Consider the following 22,648-nt stretch of genomic DNA (forward strand, 5'->3'; position numbering starts at 1 on the left):
CATCTTGGTATATCTTGGGGAGCTTTAAAGTCTCACTCTAAAGCAGAGAGTCCTAACCATGTCTGTAATTTGCAGTCACTTGAGGAAAGAAAAAGATCGATGCCTTTGCTGCAACCCCAGGATTGGGTATTGGGGTTTTCAAAACCTTATGGATTATTCTGATGTGCATTTGAGCTTTTAAACCATTGAGTTAGGACAGTATCTGTCTACTGGAATTGGCCAGTTATGGCCCTGCAACTCCGATGAAGGGTGAATTTGAAAGTTTTGTGTGCATTTTTCTCGTTTTGTTTCTTTTACCTTCATTTATGATAGCCCAATTTTGGGAAACAGATTCGGTTCCTTGTGGGAATTTGCTTCTTAGCTAGTTTTATATTTGAGAGAAGGAGTAAATAAAGGTCTGCGTTTTTCTTTTCTTTCCCTCATTCTCCCATCCCCACCATGGAAAGATCGTGAGTTACAGTTGATTTTCTGATTAGCTTAAAGCTTTCAACTAGGATTACATTGGAAGTTCTTCCTTTGAGAGTGTATTGTTTTCAGTTTGTAAAGCCCTTATCTCATAAATACAACTTTACACGTAACTTTGCTAGAGGACGCTTTTTAAAGGATGCCTGTATTGTTTTTGGAGGAAGCGGCTTCAGAAGGCTAAGGACTAAAATTTTGGTTTCAGAATTTATTTCCTATCCATGTTCTCTATGTTGTATAGCATCACTCATAGTTGAGTTGAACTTGCAGCCATCAAACATTGGCATTGCAGTAGCAGTATACGGCATCTGTATTAGTCAGTTCTTCTACTGCTGTAAAGAACTCCCTGAGACTGGGCAATTTAGAAAAGAGGTTGAATTGACTCACAGTTCCATATGGCTGGGGAGGCCTCGGGAAGCTTACAATCATGGCGAAAGGCAAAGAGGAAGCCAGACATCTCCTTCACAAGGCGTCAGGAGGGAGAATGAATGCAGGAGGAACTGCCAAACACTTAAAAACCGCCGGATCTTGTGAGAACTCACTATCACGAGAACAGCATGTGGGAAACACTGTTATGATTCAGTTACCTCCACCTTGTCTCTTCCTTGAGGTTTATGGGGATTACAGTTCAAGATGAGATTTTGGGTGGGGACACGGGCAAACCATGTCAGCATCTTATTGAGGATGTTCCCCTCCTTTTTGCATATAATGCAAACATCTCATTGTATAAACTAATATGCTAGTAATGTATTGTAAATATTTGTACTAAGTATAGGAGAGAGTTGCTGAAGATGTTTAGATGCATATCTTACATGGTAAGGGTAAGAAAAATAGGCTTTGGATAAGCACAGAAGGTAGATAAAGTAGGTTATAATATGCTTTTTGCCCAACCTCTGGAGAACTATGAGAGAGTCACTGTTTATCTTCTGTTGGGTTTGGCTTAAGAAAGCCTCTCCCCTTGTGTAGCTTGTGTGCCTTGAGTGGCTGAGCTCCTGGGCCAGAATCCAGGTGAGTTCTCTGTAAGGATGGGTAAGACTAGAGGTTTCACCTTAAACAACTTCGAAATGACTTTTGAAGGTTTGAAGCACTACCTACTTGTTTTTAAATGCTTCTTTGTTGCCAGCCTTGCTTTGTTTTTTACACTATGAGAGAGATTGAGAAGAAACCATAAACTGGTCTGGTGGAGTTAAGTAACCCTAGAATTGGAGGAGGAGATTTTAGGTTAACTAGTCAAACTTCTTGTTTCAGTTCAGCACACCCTCTCACAGCATCTCATGCCAGTCTTTTGCCCTTTTGTCTTGCAAACTCCGAGTGACAGGGCCTCCTGGCCACCATTGTTTACTACATCATTCACAGTTAGGAAGGTCGGCTGACATTTTCTTCCCTGTAACTTCTGCTTTAGTAAGTGATGACTAGCCAGATAGTGAAGACCTCAATCATGTCTCCCTAAGGCTTCTTAGCTGTAGACTGAGCATCTTTAGTTTTTACTATGTTTGACACATCTTTTTTTTCTGTCTTACGTGGTATTTATGGATGTGCTTTAGTTTGATGATGACTTATTTAAAAACGGTGGTGCTTGGGGATGGACCCAGCATTCCAGCCAGCCAATCAGTGTGCAATGTCCTGTGCACTTGCTTGCCAGGTTCTGGTCACCGGAACAGCCCAAGATGACAGGTAAACAGGCAAAGCTGTGAGGTGAGTGAGTGGCAGTTTCTTAAGGGGCCAGGAGGAATTTCCCTCAGTAGTACACTGGGAGGATTAGTGATCTTGAGCCAGATCATGTCATCTGTTTGGACCCTCAGGTTCCTTTTATACAAAAGAAGGCATGGGTCATTATAGGCTCTCATTCCTTTTTAAAATGTTGAGTGCTTTCAAAAGGCGGCAGTTTCTGAAACCTCTATCTACTACAGGGATTTAGTAGAAGGTGATTGGGATTTATTGGGCTCCTGGTTCCACTCAAAGGCTAACACCAGACAGTGTTTTAGGTCTTCATTTGTCACTTGGTTTGGTATTTCTGCCACACTTTCCACATTCTGATTTCTCTCTTAGGAGGGAATGAAAGCAGGATCAGCTTTGCCTTTAGAACTTAAGGAATATGTAGTTCTCTTCCACCTGTGGGTGATTCACCTTGAGAGATTACAAAACAAACTTACTCTAGTACTACTTCTACATAGATCTATGGATAAGGCCCAGAAATCTGTATTTTTTTTTTTTAAAGCTGGCAAGTGACTTCTTAGCCAGGTTTGGGAAGTATAGTTATGTGCACATAAGGATGTTTTAATCCATGATGGACCTAATATATGATGGTTGTCCTATAAGATTATAATATTGTGTTTTACTATATGTTTTCTGTGTTTAGGTACGTGTAGATACACAAATTGTAAACAGTACTCAGTTCATTGACATGCTGTGCAGGTTTGTAGCCTAGCAGCGATAGCTAGACCATGTAGCCTTGGTGTGGAGTAGGCCATACCATTGAGGATTGTGGAAGTACAGTCTAATGTGATGCTTCTTACATGGATGAAATTGCCTTTCACAGAACGTGTCCTCATCGTCAAGCAACACGTGACCGTACTAATTTTAAAAGTATTTGCTTCTTACAAATAGTGAAGTATTTTTAGATAGCATAATGTGTACCTAGAATTTGCTTCAGAATAGCTCAGTACAAGGAAAGAGGTATGGTTAGGAATAAAGATGAAATAGATGTAGCCATGCTTTCATAATTAGTCAAGCTATAGTGATAGGTGCACAGGGTTCATTCTTCTACTGTCTACTTTTGTTGTGCTTGAAGTTTTCCAGACAAAAAGATAAGCAAAAAAAAAAAAAAAATATATATATATATATATTTTGCATTTTGAAACCATTTACTCTTGTCTATTGTGCTTATTCTATAATCACAAAAGGTAAATGGTAAGGTATGTACCATACTTATCTCATTTAAGACTGACATGAATTACCTCCCTTGGATAATCAAGACTTTTCCCTTGGCCTCCGTCTCGGCTCTGTGCAGTACACTTGTGCTGTTGGGTGAGTGGAATGTCATGATGGCCATCATTTTGGCTTCAAGTCTATAAGATAACATGAAACTAGACGTTCTCTCACACGATGCCCTGTGCCACAGTCAGCGTCTCATCAACATTTTTGAGGTGTGACAGGAACACTCTGGTTGGTGCATGTGTGGCTGGTGACTTGAGGAGGAGCCAGGAGGCCCCATGGGCACATCGTGGTCTCACATGGCATTGTGCCCTCTTCAGGGCAGGCTCTGTAGTTGATGTGGTGGGTTCCGTCTCTTCCACATAAACCCACCTCGTCTTCCCCTTACAGCCTATTTTTTTGTGGTCACTTCATGTTTATTTTGGGAGAAGTCTGGATAAAAGCTGAGTGTTCTTATGAGTCTCCTGCATGTCTAGTGCCACCTGTGGGGGATCCTTTGTGTGGAGTGTCTTTTAGCCTCACCGCTTCCTCAGGTTGGGTATTGCTGCAAGAATGAATGTGAACTTTGGCTTGGGATAACTCATTTAGCTATTTCATCTCTTACTCTTTGCTGTGAAGATAAACCAATCAAATTGATTTCTGTGTTAGTTGCAAATTTAAGAGTTTTGAAGCTGTTTGCAACTATTAACTTTGAGAGTTCAGAATTATAAAGGGTCTTCGCGCATATTTCTAGTAATGCAAGGACTTTTGCAGAGTTTTGATGACTGCTTCTGAATTAAGATGGATTTAAAAACTGATGTAAGCATCACTGTACTGTCACAGGTTAAGTGGTCTGTCATGGGTGCTGAGACAGGTAAATGTGGACACTGTGCCACAGAGAACTGCCAGCCATTAATTTATGAGCCTTCTTTCTTCCGTAGTATTTTAGTTTTGATTTTATTGTTGACTAAAAGTCCATTATATTAAAATATCAGGTAACATTTATGAATTATCTGAGTTAGCTGCAGGCCTTCGATGGTTAGTAAGTGGTCCTCAGTTTACTTTTCTCTCCTGAAGTTGGCCTAGTTTAGCTGATGCTTTATATTTCATTATCAAGACCTCAGATTTTACTTAGAACTCACTTTATTTTGGACTTAAAGAGTCTTTTTTTTTTTTTTTTTCATGTTTTAAAAAAGTGACATTGTTTTATTACTATTGGCAGGTGGGGCCTGCATGAGGTGGTTGGTATGCTGGGCTCAGGGGATGTGTGGGCTGTGGAGATGATGACAGAAAGGCTGGAAGGAAAGGGGATGGGTTTGAAGGCCAGGCCCAAGGGATCCTCAGATCCGCTTCTGGGAAGGGACAGCCTTGAGGAAGGAGTCATGGCAAGCCATAGCTAGGCCACCAATCAGATTCAGAAATTCTGAGAAATCTAGTTGTCCATCACTGTTGGTATCCAGTCTCTTCATCATGCGGTCAAGGACACCGGGGTCCTTCTGGTTCTTTGTGAAGGCAGCCAGTTCTGTATTCATGAAGCTTAGGAACTCCGTCTTGGAGAGAGTGTAGTTATAACCATCCTTTCCAGCATACTTCTGGAAAACAGCAATCAGGGACTCGAGGCACCGCTCAATTTCTGTAGGGCTGGAGACTTTTGCCATGTTGGAGCTGAGCGAGACGCGGGAGGCTGTGGCTGGGAGCGGCGCTGAGAGCTCTCGACTTAAAGAGTCTTAATGGAGAGGAGTGTAGAATATATTCCTTAAGCTACATGGGAAAGAGCAAAATGTTTTGTCATTTGTTTGGCTGGATTGTTTGACATGAGATAGAAAAGGAATTCATTTTGACCCTCTCAGTCCTTTTCCTGTTGCTCTTAATAGAATACCCGAAACTGGGTAATTTATAAAGAGAAGGGATTTGTTTTTTACACTTGTGGAAGCTGAGACGTTCAAGAATAAGGGACCACATCTGGTGAGGGACTTTCTGGTTGATGGGGGCTCTCTTCAGAGTCCTGGTGCAGGGCATCACCTGGTGAGGGGGTGAGCATGCTAACTCATGTCTCTTTTCCTTTTGGCCACCAGTCCCACTCCCATGATTACCTATGAATCCATGAATGGGTTAACCCATTTATGATGACAGGGCCCTCATGGCCCAGTCACCTCTTAAAAAGGCCCCACCTCAATATTGCCACATTGGGGGATTACATTTCAATGTGACTTTTGAAGGAGACAAATATTCAAGCCATAACACCCTCTCATAGCTTTCTAATGAGTTTTCTAACATGTTTGGATGGTATACAGATGGTCTGTAGAAATGCAAACAGTGAAAACACTTAGCATTTACTCATGTAGTGCCATCTTCAGAAAGAAAAGAATTTGCTTCTGCAAAACTCAGTGGACTATATTTTAAAGCTGCTATGACAGTTTACAAAAAATATTATTTCCACAAATACTATTAATATCTCAAAATACCTAGAAGTATAAAGAACCTGTGATAGTTAGTGAGATTGTCTTTTGATTGTAATTGCAGAACTCCTTAAAGATGAAGCCATTTTTTTTCTGAAATAAAATGATCTTTGTCCAACACAGCTTACCAAGTAAATGGCCTGTGAGTCTGTGTTTTAGACTCTTAACATTTTTGGGGATAGTATATACTGGGTAATATAAAATGAAAGAGAAATAGGCAGTTGTCTCTTTTGACATTAGCTCTCGTGTTAAAAACCATGAAACAGAAGGTGGTAATTGTCAGGCGCAGTGGCTCATGCCTGTAATCCCAGCACTTTGGGAGGCCGAGGCAGGCAGATCACTTGAGGTCAGGTGTTCAAGACCAGCCTGGTCTTGGTGAAACCCCGTCTCTACTATAAATACAAAAATCAGCCAGGCATGGTGGCACGAGCCTATAGTCCCGGCTACTCGGGAGGTTGAGGCAGGACGATCGATCGCTTGAACCCGGGAGGTGGAGGTTGCAGTGAGCCGAGATCACGTCACCGCATTCCAGCCTAGGCAACAGAGTGAGACTGTCTTGAAAGAAGGTGGTAAGACCAAATAAGGAGCGCACTTAGGACTCCAGGGAGAAAATGTGTAGCATCAGAGAGTTAGAAGGTTGTCATGGTAAACTTCCTGTCATTAAATAACTGAGGAAACACCCAGGTTACGTCTTTAAGATTACAGCCTAAGTAATCTCCCGATTTCCCAGTCTAGAATGCTGTTGAAGCTGGATCCCAAAGTATAGATTGTCATAGCATATTTCTCTGCAGCATGCTAGCAAGATTTTTATCAGTGGTTCCTCTCGTCTGGGGGGCTTGTTAGACATAGATTACCGGACCCCATCTCGCAGTTTTTGGTCCAGTAGTTCTGAGGTAGGACTGAGAACCTGCTTTTCTAACAAATTATGGAGTGCTGCTGAGGCTACTTACTCGTCTGGAGACCACACTTTGAGATAATGTTTGTACATTTTAATCACCTGGGAAGCTTTCCTCTTAACATTTTATTATGAAAAATTTCAAACCTATAGTAAAGTTGAAAGGTGTAAAATGAATACCTACCTCCTAGATTTTATAGTAACATTTTTTTTTTCTTTTGAGATGGAGTCTCGGTCTGTCACCCAGGCTGGGGTGCAGTGGTGCGACCACGGCTCACTGCAACTCTGCCTCACGGGTTCAAGCAATTCTTTTGCCTCAGCTTCCCAAGTAACTGGGACTATGAGCATGTGCCACCATGCCTGGTTCATTTTTGTGTTTTTAGTACAGACGGGGTTTCACCATGTTGTCCAGGCTGGTCTCAAACTCCTGACCTCAAGTGATCCACCCACCTCTGCCTCACAAAGTGCTGGGATTACAGGCGTGAGCCGCCGTGCCCAACAAATCTCCTAGTTGAATTTAATGTGCAACATGTTTGGAGACTAGCTCTGGCTGCTCCTATATCTTGTAGTATATGAGAGAAACTGATTTATATTCAGAAACCTGGCAAAATTAAGAATAAAATCAATCTGTTGACATGAGGAAAAATTGGTGAGTATTGCACAAATGTTCAGCTTTCAGGAAATGGTGAAGATGTTAAGAATGAAACAGATGAAAGCAGAAGCAACTTAAGAATTATGGCTCAGAAAATGATTAGAGAGAGAGAAAGAAGAAGGAGAGAGAGAGAGAGAGAGAGAGAGAGTGTGAGAGAGAGTGTGTGTGTGTGTGTCCTGCTCCCACTCTCCCTCCCTATCCTTTTTTCCTGTAAGGCCTTCCCTGGAAATAATCTGCCCGATGTTGTGGAAGACATTATACTAAGAAAATATAATTTTTATTTAATATTCTGCTTACAATCTCTTTCCTTTATTTTTGCCAGCGTTTCACAAAGTAACAAAGTGGACAGTGCTTCTCTAGTTGTAGGGTACAATCTATTTATGTGTAGTACAGCCAGTTTATTTGGTCAAGACTAGCATCTTTTAATTGAATAGAAAATAGAGCGCATCACATGTGCTAAGAGTGTTTTGCGAAACCTTTATTTTGGTTAAAAATACGTGTTATAGGTGTCTTGGGTGTGGTTTTAACTGCATTTTTTATTATAGGCTATAGTCAAAATAGTTTGAAAGCTACTGTACTGGGAGATGCTAGGTTCCTTTTAGTAAAAGTGAAGAATGGTTTTAAAAAATACACTTTGAAACAACTGAATAAACATTTATTTTGAAATGGGATCCAGCCACATTGCCCACTGCTATCTGCAGTGTGATCCTCTTTTCGTTTTGTTCTAGTTTGGCTCAGGGCCTCACTGTGTCTACACCCCTCCAGGTAACTCCTCTTGCCCACATGTGTGTGAGGACCCACACCACCCGCTCCTTGATTTGGCATTCCTTGTCTCCAAGCCAAAGGTCCTTCTCTGGTGAAATCCTGTTACAGTTCCTGTCTTCTCCATCTGACATACTCTGTTTGGTACTCTGGATGTTTTCCTGTCTTGAGGGTTATCTTGATTAGCTTTGAGGGCAGGTTTTGTTCTTGGTGTTTCCTGCAACCCTCAGCACAACATCAGATGGTGTGTAAAGATGCCAGGAACCTGTCTTTGTGTCTCCTCCTGCAGCTCCATGGGGCCTTTGTGAGTGCCCCAGCATGAGACAGAACATCTTCTGGGGCAGCTAGAGTTGGTCCAGGGCTCTCTCTTTAAGATGTGTCCGTGGACCTAGGATAGGGGAAAGGAAAGGCTTATTATAAGGTTTGGATTCTGCTTCGTTTATGTACTTTGTATCTGAAACCTTTTTTCATATTCTTAGTCTTCTTTCTTTGAAATGGCTGTATGGCATTCTGTCAGGTTTCTGGAATAGTTGGTGGATGGTCTTTGGGGATTATATTCATGACTTAAAACTCCTTTCCTGCGTTGTGATATGATCATGAGTCTGGGGTGGAGAAGTTTGTAAATGGGGGCCAGCTCCCCACGACTGGAAACTGAAGGGCACACCTTCTGTCTTGCCCCGTTCCCCTTTTTGAGTTTGTGGTAGGGACAGTTTTTCAGGTTATATGTTGGTTATAGCAAAAGAAGGCAGAGGTCAAACTCATGGCTGGCTAGTGGCAGAGACACCCTTGTTTAAGAAGGTTGGGTGGCGGAAGGAGCTGGTGCCCTATTGTCCCGTGGGTCACTGTTGCAGATCACAGACGCCAGGTCACTAACTCCAGAGCTCTGGTGGGATGAATGCCCAGCAGCACTGGACACATGTTCAGTATGGGGGTATTTCCGTCATCTCCAGAGCACATTCACATGGCTTCAGTAGGGTTAAGCATACGTTTTTGAATTTTTCCCCCTAAGACTATTACCAATCCTTAAAACTTAATTCCTGTGAATCATTTTGACTTAGAAATACGTTGAGTAGTGGCTGGGCGCGGTGGCCATAATCCCAGCACTTTGGGAGGCCGAGGCGGGCGGATCACAAGGTCAGGAGATCAAGACCATCTTGGCTAACACAGTGAAACCACGTCTCTACAAAAAATACAAAAAAATTAGCCAGGTGTGGTGGCGTGCACCTGTAGTCCCAGCTACTCGGGAGGCTGAGACAGGAGAATAGCGAGAACCCAGGAGGTGGAGCTTGCAGTGAGCCGAGATTGCACCACTGTACTCTAGCCTGGGCGACAGAGTGAGACTTCGTCTCAAAAAAAAAAAAAAGTTGGAATAGTGTATATTTACATTGATTTGAATGTGACAGTAATTTTAATTTTTTTTTGTTTTGTTTTTTGAGACAGAGTTTCATTCTGCTGCCCAGGCTGGAGTGCAGTGGCGCAATCTCGGCTCATTGCAACCTCTGCCCTCCGGATTCAAGTGATTCTCTTGCCTCAACCTCCCGAGTAGCTGCGATTACAGGCGCGTGCCAACACGCCTGACTCATTTTTGTATTTTTAGTAGAGATGGGGTTTCACTATGCTGGCCAGGCTGGTCTCGAACTCCTGACCTCAAGTGAACTGCCTGGCTTGGCCTTCCAAAGTGTTGGGATTAGAGGTGTGAGCCACTGCCACTGGCCGACAGTAATTTTGTAAAAATTATAAAGCAAAGAGCAGAGAACGATCTTGAAAAATGAAATGGGTTGGGTGTGGTGGCTCACACCTGTAATTCAAGCACTTTGGGAGGCCAAGATGGGCAGATTGCCAGAGCTTAGGAGTTTGAGACCAACCTGGGCAACATGATGAAACCCCGTCTCTACAAAAAAATACAAAAATTAGCTGGCGTCATGGAATATGCCAGCTACTGGAGGGCCTGAGGTGGGAGGATAGCTTGAGCTCAGGAGGTCAAGGCTACAGGGAGCTATGTTGGTGCCACTGCATTCCAGCCTGGGTGACAAAGGGAGACCCTGTCTGAAAAGGAGAAAAAAAAAAAAAGGTGGATGGGAGGGGTAGGGGAAAATAAAAGGATTTTTGAAAATAAACCAGAATAATGCACCCTCTTCCTGTTTTTCATTCACTCAGGATTCCTTTTAAATGAGAAAGTTTTGGTTCCTGGATACTTTTTGGTTAGTGATACGTTTCTTCTCTCTTTAAAGAAATAACTAGGAAAATTGTTAAAAGTCCCATAATTTTGTGTGGATTTACCAATGTTGTGAACCTTTCCCTTAATTTTGAATTATTCTTCAGAATTGGGGAGGTGAAGCTGGTTCTGCAAGTTTTTGTAGTAACATGTATGTAAAATAGCACTGAAGGAGTAGGGACAGATTTTGATATAATTTATTATTATTTATAAACTCTGTGGGAGATGAAATGGGCTTCGAAAACCCACAGAAGTAGCTGGTGTGTAATTTACCATGGCTCTGGGGCTGAAGTAACCCACACACCCTTCCTTCATAAACTTTCCAGAATTTATTTAGCTTATGCTGATTTTATTCCTTTGAGAACTGATTACCTCTCAGGAGTGTAATCAAGATGGGCTTGTGTGGGGTGGGGCCAAAGGGAGAATGGCAGGCAACCATCTCAGAGAAAGTGGTTTTACCATCTTGAGGTGAGTAATCTTTAAAGTTTTAGCTGCTGTAAAATGGGATGCTATAAAATTTGGGGGAGTTTTCCTTCTACCTGGTTTCGTTCCCCCATCCCCCATCCCCATGCAACTGCATTTCCCCTCTTCTGTGCTGAGAGAAAGGAAGGCTGCCTCTCCTTTCTTGGTTTGGTAGCATGGCTTCCAGTAGTCATCTCCTTGCTCCTTTTTTTTTTTTGAGACGGAGTCTTGTTCTTTTGCTAGGCTGGAGTGCAGTGGCGCCATCTCGGCTCACTGCAACCTCTGCCTCCTGGGTTCAAGTGATCTCCTGCCTCACCCTCCTGAGTAGCTGGAACTATAGGCTCACACCATCACGCCCAGCTAATTTTTGTATTTTTAGTGGAGACAAGGTTTCACCATGTTGGACAGGATGGTCTCGATCTCTTGACCTCGTGATCCGCCTGCCTCGGCCTCCCAAAGTGTTGGGATTACATATGTGAGCCACCGCGCTCAGCCCTCCTTACTCCCATTTTAAGTGCTGGTGGATTTGGAAAGATGGATATGTAGTCTCTGGGATCATTGTGTTTGATGTATTTAGGGTTTAGCAGCTGTCTTCTCAGCCCAAGCCCTGTGTCGCTTGGCATCTCAGCCAATGTTACTACGTCCCAAGAAGTTTTCGGGTGGCTTCCAGGTCCGTATTGGAAGCGATGACCTACCTGTGTTGTGAGATATCCCAGGAGCCAGCCTTTGTTACTCACAGGCTCACGGATTGCTAAGCCCTGGCCTGGAGTCTCTGTGTCTGAAGAAGCATGAAAGCAGCTGGCCTCAGCCCTGCAGGGTACATCTAAGCCTTTGACTCTGAGGAAGAAAATGGCGATGGGGGGATGCAGGGATGAGGAGGAAAGGCCTGACTCTTTGAGGGTGTGATGAAAGGGAAAGGATGTCAGGAAGCCACTGGGCAAAAGGCTGTTATAGCTGACCTTGAGAGGTCAGCCGATCCATGAGCTGCATGGGGCCCAGAGAAGGTGAAGTTCTTTCATGAGATCATGCAGCAAGTTAGTGTCAAGTCTAGAATTAGAACTTGGGTCTCTTTGACCCTGACAGCGGGAGGTGAGTAGTGGCCTTTAGGTGTGGTGGTGGTTGTAGGAGCAGCCAATTGAGGGAGAAGAGAAGAGTCAGGGGAAGTATAGCTGGTTGGCTTGTCGGCTCCCTGAGGCTCTCACCTTGTGAGACCAAAGGGCACAATGTATGGCGTGTGCATGGGACAGTGGAAAGAATGGAGGTTTCAGGGCCAGACAAACCCATCAGCCCTCTCTCTCAGAGGAACTGCTGTGTGTGCAGGTAGCCTCGTGTAGTGCCAGCCGGTGGTTCCCTGCTCCAGGGCTCTCTGGCTCCGGGGCAGCTGTTCTGTGAGAGGAGTGTCAGGGCCCGTTGCAGGAAGAGCACAGATCAGGAGTCTGGTGTTTCTGAACCAGTTCTTTCACATACTGGCTGTGTGACCTTGAAAAAGTCAGCCTCCTGGAGCCTTTGTTCCCTGAACCACAGCCTGGCCACAGCAGTCCTGGCGTCAGAGGTGAGGGAATGAAACTAGGGACTTAGCACACTGTGTGGCACCTGGTGTACTTTTCATAAATTAGGCAGAGCTTGGTGCTCCCCACACCCCCCAAGTATCTGGTAATAATTCTTCATCTTCTTTTTTCCATTATTATTGATGACACTATTAATAGAAAATAAATCCTATGAGTGAGTTGATTCCTTATCCATTATGCAGGGTATCATACTACAATTTCTTTAATAATAGAAAAGGGTAAAGTTTTGGAATTACTCTTACTTGGAAATCTGTACAGAGTTAAAATATTAAGGAAAATGGAGAAGAATATAGTAACTTGATAAAATGTGCACCCTCCCCTCATTTTGTCTTTTACTGTATAGCAGCTGATTATGTGTATACAACTTACTATGGTATTTAAGACAAAACTGAAAAGTCTCACAGATAAATCCGAGGCACATAATTATGTTATGACTTTTGTGCTGAGTGGTAATTTAGTATGGATATCAGGTAGTTTACTTAAAAGATTGTAATTATCCTTATTACACTGCAAGCCAGAGTTTTTAAAATTTACATTATTTTGTATCAGCAGATACACACCAGTTCAGCCATCATTAGTTTGTCACACAGCTAGTGCTTGGTTGTTACCCATTTACCCGTGCACACATCAGAGCTAGCTGCTGTGTGTTGCTCTCTGAGAACTGGCCTGTCCTCCCCATACTCCAGCCTGTGCACTGCCTGGTGGCCGGTGGGCTGGCTGCTTTGTGTCTGTGAGCCAACCCTTCTTTGCTGCCTCCTATTGCTGCTGCTTGAGAGGGAGATTGAGGCAGTAGAAATCCTGGGTCTGTGCTCTTGGCCTGCTGTTCGGGGAACAGCATGATCCCCATGCTGGCGTTTGGCTGGAGCCTCAGCCTGAGATGATTGTGGAGGAGAGAAGGCTCTTGGGAAAATGGACTCAGAAGTCCTCAGCATCTAAGACTCTTAGAACAGAATATTGCAGAGGCTAGCAGTCAAAGGGGCTAGGCCCAGTTAACTAATGTTTTGACTGGTTCATGGGCAGGGTGTTGTTCAGAAGACAATGAAAATGCACCTGACTAAAATTGTACTGCCTCCCCTCTCGCTGGTTAGAACTTAACATTTATTTGTCCAGCACTAAAGCCCTTTATTTTCCCTCGATTAAGAGGCTTAATATGCAAATGTACAGTGTAGTGACTGAGTTTCAGTGGTTGTATAAATGAGACCACTGTTACCGTACCATGGCAAGGAGGATTTAGGCCAGAAAAGCAGGAAGGTTCTGGTGCTAGGGCAGAATGGGGGTGTAGAAAGTGTGTGGGGCTTTCTGGCTTTCTTACAGGGGCAAATGGTTACCTACAGTAAACTTCTGGACTCGTCATTTTTGCCAATGCTAGCCTATTTATCTTCATCTTTGTACTAGACAGCTGGAAGTTGTCAGAGGGCCAAAGGTCTTTATTTCTTGGGCAGTGTTTGAGCAGAAGTTTTCTTCTGTTCAATGCCCAGTCAGGGTACCAAGTAGGGGCCACCTGCTCTATTTTTTTACTGGGGTTTCCTGGTAAGATCATATGAAAAAATCTGTAGGTTTTGGAGTAAACACCTCCCGGAATACTATTGCTTAGTCACTCTTCTTAGTCATTTGTTGGGGTGGCCAAGGTCAAGGCAAAAAGGTGGGCTGGGGCCTGCCCGTGGCAGGCCATCTTTGTCAAACCAAGGAATTCAGGCTTCATGCTGAAGCCTCTGGATGAACTTGAAGCAGAAGAGGGAGATTTGTATAAAGACCACTCCAGCAATAGTAGGGTGGGTCCCATGGAACAGAGTATGACTGAGTCAAGGAGACCAGTTTGGATGTTGTTGGATTAGGAGCGAGAAAAGAAAATGGGAATGGAAGTAGATAGAAGGGTATAAATGAGTTCTGGCTGACAGGTCAAATTCTGATGAGGACGCAGAAGTCTCAGAATGGCTTTGAATGGTTGCTGACAGATACGTACTCTCAGGATGAATGATGTGAGTGATACTTTTTCCACAGGGAAGAAATCTGTTTCCTACAGCCTTCTATTTACTGATGGTGTTTTCCCTGTTAAACTTTCCAGACGCCTACTAGTTACAGGTGTTTTATTCCACCAAAAGCACATTGACATCAAATACTTGGAATGTTAAAAATTGCAGAGCTGCTGCTGCAGTCAGAATTTCTTGCCACTTGTTTTTACACAGTCCCCTGTGATAACCTCCATCCTAGCTGGCCCCTATATCTGATCTGCTCCCTAACTCTCAGCTGTCCAAATCAGTTCAGTCTGTCCAAAACAGTTCCCTTCGTTCAGTGGTTGCCCATTGCTGATAGGATAAAGGCCAAGCTCTTTAATGCGACTCTAGGCCCACCAAATGCGTGGCCCTCTTTATCTTATGCTGCCACACTGGCCTCTGCCAGCCCCTGCTTCTTGCCCATCTCCTGCCTGCCAGGCACTTCTTCTGTACGCCTCTCTCTGCCTTCCCCAGCTGGGTCCTGTTCATGAATACAGGCACTTTTAGCACTGTGTCTCTTGCTGTCATAGCACTTGGCACAGTTGTGTTTTTTACATTTGTTTGTGCAGTCTTTGATTAGTATTGGAGAGGGATCACTTGCTTATTGCAGTGCCTGGCATGTAGCTGATCCTTACGTATTTTGAGTATAATAACTTGTTCTGTTGCTGACCCTCAGTCATTCAAAAATGTTATATTCAGTATATTTTTTTCTGATTGTCCTGTACAACTAAGCCCCTTTGCATTATGCCCTCTAGGACCCTGTTCTAACTTTGTAACGCTCCTCACTGCTTCTTGTAAGTAATTGTTGATTCTTCCTGCTAGAATGTAAGTTCTGAGTTGCAGAGTTAGTGCTTGTGACACTTGGTACCTGGTGGGTACTTAATAGCCGTTTGTTGACTGAAAGAACAGTTTAGAAAGTTCTCTGTTAAATTTAAAGCGGTTAAAGCCCTGGCAGCTCAAGTGTTCATCAATCTCCTTCCTCCCTCATTCCTTCCTTTCTCTCTCTGACAACTCATTTGTACTATCATAGTATTACGTACTTGCTCTGTTATGAGCTGTCCATATGCAGGAAAAAGGGGCTATTGGGCAATTTGGAGTTTTGATTATGAAAAGTTAGTCATTATGACAAAGGCGTGAAACACAGATGATAAAGCTCCTAGTAAAATTTAATCTTTTGAAATTATTTGTCACCTGGGAGAGCTGCCATTCTGACACTCAGTGCTTTTTAAAATCAGTCCGGTGTGTATGTACTTCTGTTGGTTAGAGATTGTGCGTGGGTTTGTGGTTTCTGGGAGACCTGAAAATGGGGCCGAGGCTGTTGGTTTTCTGCAGCACTAATAAGCTGCCACCCTTATTTTGTCGTGATGAGGCTTGTGCCTGCTTTTTAATTTTTTGATTAAATTGTGCTGATTACATGGTTTCAAAGAACTTATGAATGCACAGTATTGCTCCAGATTACTTGTCAGTTAGGATTTACCTATTGTGAGATATTATATATATGTATATATATATTTTTCTTTTTTTTGCTATTAGTCATTGTTGTCTCATTTGATGGATCAGAGTATGAGATTGGGAAATGTTACGTATTAATATCAGGAAAAGAGGCCTGGAGTAGGTCTGGAGGTAGAGCTGCTTAGTGTTTTATTAACCATGCTGATGAATGCACGCATTCAAGATAATCTGTTTCCTTTCCATTCTCTGCCACTCCTTTTGAATTGCTCAAGGCTGGGATCCTATGTCTGGAACAGGTGACTCAGATGAAATAAAGTTTGAAAAGGAAAAAACCCCTGTCATTTTCTGGTTACTCATTATCATTCAGGGTCCAGATTCTGCCTTTTCTCTCGACTGTCTCCCACTTCTTTCTCCCTCACTTAGGCTCCTGTCACCTTTAACTTTTTCACCACACTTTTTGAAAGTTGGCCAGGAACGAATGGAAATGGTGAGGAATGGCATGAATTAATATTTGTTGATCTTCTGTTCTGTGGCAGGCTCTGGAAGTATTTTGAGATTCAGAGAGGTTACTTAACATGCTAGCATCATATGGCTTGTAGGTGGCAGGGCTGTGCTTGAATCCAAGATTGACTCAGGACCTATTTCTGGACCATGGTGCTTCCAGTGCTTTCTCATCCTGGTTGAACAAGGAGAAACTGTCTTAAAAGTCACCCACTACATCCCCAAGAAGAGAAAGCCGCTTGTACTTTTCCTTCTCTGAAGTCACAAAAATACATTCCTAGGTAAAGACTGGGATATTGCCAACACCGAAGAGTATCTGCACATGTATGGTTTCTCTCTCAGTCCATTGAACAAAAGAAGTTAGGTAAACAGCTTCTGATCAGAAACTGACTTGGATTCTTAGTGAACATGACGGCCAACCTGAGGGGTAAAACAATTTTAGGCAGGATATGTTGAGAAAGAAATGCCTTCAGTCAATACTGGAAGTAACTTACATGCAGATTTTTAAAAAAAGCAGTAGGATGCCTTTTTAAATTTTTTTAATATGGGGCAGTTGAAGTCAGTTTGGGTTGAACAGAATTGATAGTTACTGCCTTTGGGAGTCGATTTGTAGAGTGAAAGAAATCGACTTGTAGAGTGAAAGAAATAGAATAATGATCTGCAGAAGGTTTTTTTGGCCCAGTGATTTTTTAAAGACATCTTGCACCTGTCTTGATCGCTGTTCTCCTATGCTTTGGATTGCTGCAAGGACCTTGACTGAGGCGTTGCTTCCTTGCAGATCTGATGACCACTCTTTTCTTTTCTTGTCCTCTGCTTGCTTTCTGGGTTCCTGTCCTTGTGTTTATGCAGTTTAAGGGAAGTACAATGGTGGAAAGGTCACTGTCTGGCTGCCACCGTATTGGTGGTGACCTTGGGAAAGAGACTGAACCCAAGAATCCATTTTTGTAGTTGCAAATTAGGGTTGATTGTAATAGTCCTATTTCATGAGGTGGTTGTGAGGATTAAATGAAACAGCATTCGTAAAGTGACACATATGTAACGGTGCAGTGAATACGGTTGCTGCTGGCCATCATTATTCCTTGGTACCTCTGGAAAGACATTCGTTTTATTGTTCTTTTTAGCATGGTTGTCTACTGTTACATATAATACCTAGAAGGTAGAATGTGTGACTTATGAATAGTACAGGGCATGGTAGGCAGGATAGGAGGCGAACCTACTCAGTTCGCAAGCATCTTTGCAGTTGACTCAAATAAATCTGGCAGTCAACACAATGCTTTTCTTCCTTGCACACAATCTGATGTTCAGAAAACAAATCTTTACATGTGGACAGTAGTTCCCAAAGGTGTTACTTCTGTTGCCTTCAGGTTACAGCATGGATGACCCAAAAGTGAAAACATTTATAAAGTCATTTTAGTGTATAAATGGAAACATTTATTTTCTTCATCGGTAGGAGTCCTAAAGTCTTTTTTCCCCTAAAATATCATTTAATTCTAAAGCTTCTATTTACTTTTCTTACAATTTAAGAAATACAGGCAGAGCATTACCTCTGTAATACTCGGTGTGCTGTGCTATGGGTTTTTAGTGGTTGTAATTTAAGTTCTCTGGAGGTTGTCAGCTACCTTCTCAGAAAAATCTGAGTGCTCAGTGCCTTATTTAAATAGGGCTTATTGGATATACTTACTTTTTAAACTTTATTGACTAAATAATTAAAAAACCCCTATCTTTACTCTGAAAACTTGTTTCCTTTACAACTGGTAGTTAGGAGAATTTCTAGTGAATCTTTAAATTCAACTCCAGAAATGAATTCAGAATTCACTTGGATTAGAGTTGTTAATTACCTCCTTGTTCAGCCAACGTTATTTGAGTAGTCAGCTATAGAGGTATTAGGAGAACCAACCTTGGGACCATCAGAATGGCTTCTGCCTGTCAACCTGTAAACGAGACAGACCCTATAAACCTTTTGTTAGTAGGGCTGTCACTCTCATCTCTCCTTATGTCTGAGATTCTGGCCCTTCCTGTGCTTTAGGGAGGTCCATTATTTTACACTAAAGGGAGGAAGGGTGATGGAGAATTGTTGACACATTTGCTTTTGGGCGTGTTGGCCACAGGTCGTAGGCCCCAGGGATGCAGATGTTGAATATCCTGGGAGGATGGAAAATACTACTGAACGTTCAACATAACATCTGTCGCTTTCTTGGGCTTCAAAGTTGCTTTGTATCATCTTGATATTTCCCCCTCAACCATCATAATTTAAAGCCTGCATTATTGTACTGTGCCTCTAATTTGTTGTATAAATCTGGAATCCTACGCTGATAAGGTCATTTGCTGTTTCTAGTAGAATAAAAACTTGAAGCCATACTTTTTGACCTTGATGTCTGCAGCAACTGTTCTTTTCAAGCTTACTGAGAAGACAGAAAGGAATGTTGACATTCAAGTGGGAAAATAAATATTTGAAGATAGGATTTAGTTGTCTCAGTTTGCACTGTCAGCATAAGCAAAGCCCTTCCCTTATTCGCTTTGAAAAAAAAAAAAAAAAAAAAACCTTATTTTTAGAGTAAGGGAAGGAAACATGTCTGTTGAGAAAACCTTGCTAAATTTTGTGGAAGTGGAAAATTCTCTCCTTAGCCCTTCTCTCCTTTTCTGTAGCTAACAACAGTAACAATGATTACAGTCAGCATTTGAATGTGTATGAGCCAGATCCTGAACTGAGTGTTTACCCTTAAAATACCTCCATTGGTTGTTACTCTCATTGCTATAAATGATGAGACTGAGGTCTAGAGAGGTTATTTATCACTTAAGGCCATAAAGAGTTAAAAAGTGGGTCTGAGAATCAAATTCAACTTTGTGATGCTTGAGGACTCTTGGAACACTACTGTATTATAAACTTTGAAATTTTGACCCTCCTTCGCTATACATGGGGAAGTGTGGAGGGTAGTAGGTATTTTTCTTTTTTTTTTTTTTTTGAGACGGAGTCTGGGTCTGTCGCCCAGGCTGGAGTGCAGTGGAAGGATCTCCGCTCACTGCAAGCTCCGCCTCCCGGATTCACGCCATCCTCCTGCCTCAGTCTCCCGAGTAGCTGGGACTACAGGCGCCCGCCACCGCGCCCGGCTAATTTTTTGCATTTTTAGTAGAGATGGGATTTCACCGTGTTAGCCAGGATGGTCTCCATCTCCTGACTTCGTGATCCGCCCGCCTCGGCCTCTCAAAAAGTGTTGGGATTACAGGCGTCAGCCCCCGCGCCCGGCTGGTAGTAGGTATTTTAAGGATATCACGGACTCCATGTTAATGAAGAGGAGTTCCCTGCCGACTTGCTAAATTAGATCAACGACATTTTACTCTATCCCCTCCATCCCCAGCCCCCAACCTTAATTTTTCAGTTTTAATTTCTAATGTGGTAAATATTGATGTAATCCAGCAAAACATAAAGTTATTTGAAGTTTTCAATTTTTATGAGTGCAAAAAAGTCCTGAGGCTAAAGACTTTGAGAACGACTGGTTTAGTGTTTAAAACATAGGTCAGCAGGCCCTGAGTTTGAGTCCCTGTTCTAGCATTTATCAGCTATGGGCCTTTGTGAAAGTTATTTTTCTGATTCTTAGTGTACTTATTTGAAAAATTGAAAAAAACTGAAAAATGGGTTAAATGGGGTTGTGAGAACTACATAGTACATGGCAAGTGTTTCACTTCAGGTCGGATGTTCTTAGGAACGCCATGCCGCTCTGCTACGGGGGCTGGAAGGTGAGTGTGTGTTTGTGGAGGGTTTAGTGAGGGGTCTAAGTGAAGAGCACGCCACTTGTATCTCTTTGGTTGTGAAGAGACTGTCGCCAAGAGCACAGGAGGGCTGCATGACCTGGTTCCAGGGCCCCTGGGCTCCGGTGGGTCATCTGGGCGGGAGGAAGAATTGTACAGGACCCTTCAGAGTCCTGCACTCTTGGGTTGGGCTCAGCCTGACTCAGGAGGCAGAGTGCTGTCCAGGAGAGAATCTGAGCACTGAGATTTCCTTTGGAGGCTTCCCAGGCAGGTACAGGCAGGTTCTGACCTTGATTCCTTTAGGCAGACTGAGGAGGCAGCAAAGCTGTACTGAAAGCTCATGGGTAACCTAGGGTGTGTCTTTTGTCTTCAGTGGCCTCTTAGGACTGGCGCTGTTTTCCTTAAGCCTTTAGAATAAATTGCCTCTTCCTGCTCCTTGGCTTCCTGAGCCATGCTGCCTGTGCGCCTGCCCCTGGCTTCTCTCTCAGCCTCTTTGTGCCTGTCTGACTTCTCCCTCTAGGATGTTTACAATAAATGTGTGCCAGAGAGTGAAGCCCCTGTAATAGTGTTAACTTTGGCTTAGTAAAATGAGTGAGAACTAAAGCTAGCGCTGCTTTGCCACTTCCTCTGACCCCACTTTCTTTTTATGGAAAAAGTCTGGTCCCTGATTGTTTTTCAGCTGGAGGTCTTGCTCACAAGCCTTCTTTCTGCAGTAGTTTCATTGCAAGGTCAAGCAGGTAAAGGAGAGAAAATATTGACTACTTAGGATGACATATTACTCCTAATTGTATTTCCTGGAATGGGAGAAAGAAGAGTAATGAGTTATTAATATCTCCATAAATAGGGTAGCGAGAAGTAGCTCTACCTTTCTCCCTAAGCATGTCAATTATAATTTAGAAGTATGAAAGAGCAAACCTAATTCTTTTCAGATTTTAAATTCTAAAGGGAGAGGCTTTTTATCACACCCACATCCTGCTCTCCCTTTTGAAAGAGGTTTTATTTACTTTAAAAAAATTACTAAATTATAAATCTGTTTATATTCAGTTCTAACTTGTCTTCAAGTTTTCTACTTGGGAAGACTGGTGAGACTGCAGCAAGATGAACTCAGTTTTCCCTATGAAAGATTGTTGGGGATGTGTGAGCAGAAGGTAGATCAACCACATGCTAACATACCTTGGGGAGTGTGGCAAGGTGGCTGCCTTAAATTTCAGGGCAACTCAGATGCTTCCATCTATCTGACCTGAGCATGAGCAGGTAGAGGTTGATTAATGCTCTTTTGCCTTGTGTGTTGGCTTTTTTGGGGGGTTTACATTTGGTAAACAATATTCCTAACACAGTGAAAGTAACAAAACGACAGAGTTCTCTGTAACAGAACTGTGACCCTTGACGCAGTAACGAGGAAGAGCATTGATTTGGCCGTTCATTTTTGGAGCCAGTGTTTGGTAAGGCCCTAACTCTCAGTAACAGCCATCCTTTTCAGTCAGTGTGTTGTCTGTTCCCTATTCATGTGACAGGGCCACGTTGAGCTTTTCATGGGCACTTGCCTTTCACTGACAGGATGCTGTCATCCTTTATTTCCATTCTACCCTCCCCACTTCAGACATGATAACATTTTTCCTGGGGGGAAAATACCTCACATTTTAAACAACTCCCGGGAGCAGATAATACTTTTTTTTTTTCTTTTTTGAGACGGAGTCTTGCTCTGTCACCCAGGCTGGAGTGCAGTGGGGCGATCTCAGGTCACTGCAACCTCTGCCTCCCGGGTTCAAGCAATTCTCCTGCCTCAGCCTCTTGAGTAGCTGGGACTACAGCCGCACGCCACCACGCCCGGCTAATTTTTGTATGTGTAGTAGAGGCAGCACTTCACCTTGTTGGCCAGGCTGGTCTCAAACTCCTGACCTCAGGCGATCCGTCCTCTTTGGTCTCCCAAAGCGCTGGGATTACAGGTGTGAGCCGCCATGCCCAGCCCAGCTAATACTTTCAAGAAGAAAAATGTGATGAAGGTAGGACTGCCTGTTTTCTTGTTTCTAGCACCTCTCTTTATGGCGATGAGGAATCTTGCTATTAAAGACTGAGTGTAAGATTAGCATGGAACTTGTCTTAGCCTTGTAAAACAAAATGACAGGGAGGTCTTAAAGCCTCCAGAGCAGCACTGCCCACTAGAACTGACCTGAGCCACATAGAGACTTTTCCAGCGTACCCATAAAAACCTAAAAAGAAAGAGGTGAAATTAATTTTGAGGAGATTTTATTTAACCTATTTCAGCCATACTGCTATCACTTCAACACATCATTTAACAAATACATTAATTAGGCAGTTTACATTCTTTTTTGAAATCCAGTGTGTGGTACACATTTACAGCACATCTCAGTTGGGACCCATCATTGTCCAAGTGCCCACTAGCCACATGTGGCTTAATGGCTCTTGAATCCCAACAGAACAGATTAAGAGACATTGCTTGCTGTTTCTACTACTTAATGAACTTTAGTTTTCTTTTTTTCTGGTTACTGAATTCTAGATGTTAGATTTGTAGGGCCTACCTTTTGACCAGCACAAGGGGTTCTGA

At 42.9% G+C, this 22,648-nt stretch overlaps 1 protein-coding gene and 1 pseudogene across 51 annotated transcripts in view; one reads left to right on the forward strand and one right to left on the reverse strand.

Annotated features, from left to right (window-relative positions):
- MAP4K4 (mitogen-activated protein kinase kinase kinase kinase 4) overlaps positions 1-22,648 on the forward strand; it is a 192,506-nt gene that overhangs the window by 24,867 nt on the left and 144,991 nt on the right. The gene's annotated exons all lie outside the window — the stretch shown is intronic.
- On the reverse strand, positions 4,539-5,088 carry LOC100425829 (protein S100-A11 pseudogene; annotated as a pseudogene). Its single transcript, XR_001439247.3, has one exon. The product of XR_001439247.3 is annotated as a protein S100-A11 pseudogene (transcript).

The sequence above is a fragment of the Macaca mulatta genome, chromosome 13, assembly GCF_049350105.2.
Source record: "Macaca mulatta isolate MMU2019108-1 chromosome 13, T2T-MMU8v2.0, whole genome shotgun sequence".
NCBI lineage: Eukaryota > Metazoa > Chordata > Mammalia > Primates > Cercopithecidae > Macaca > Macaca mulatta.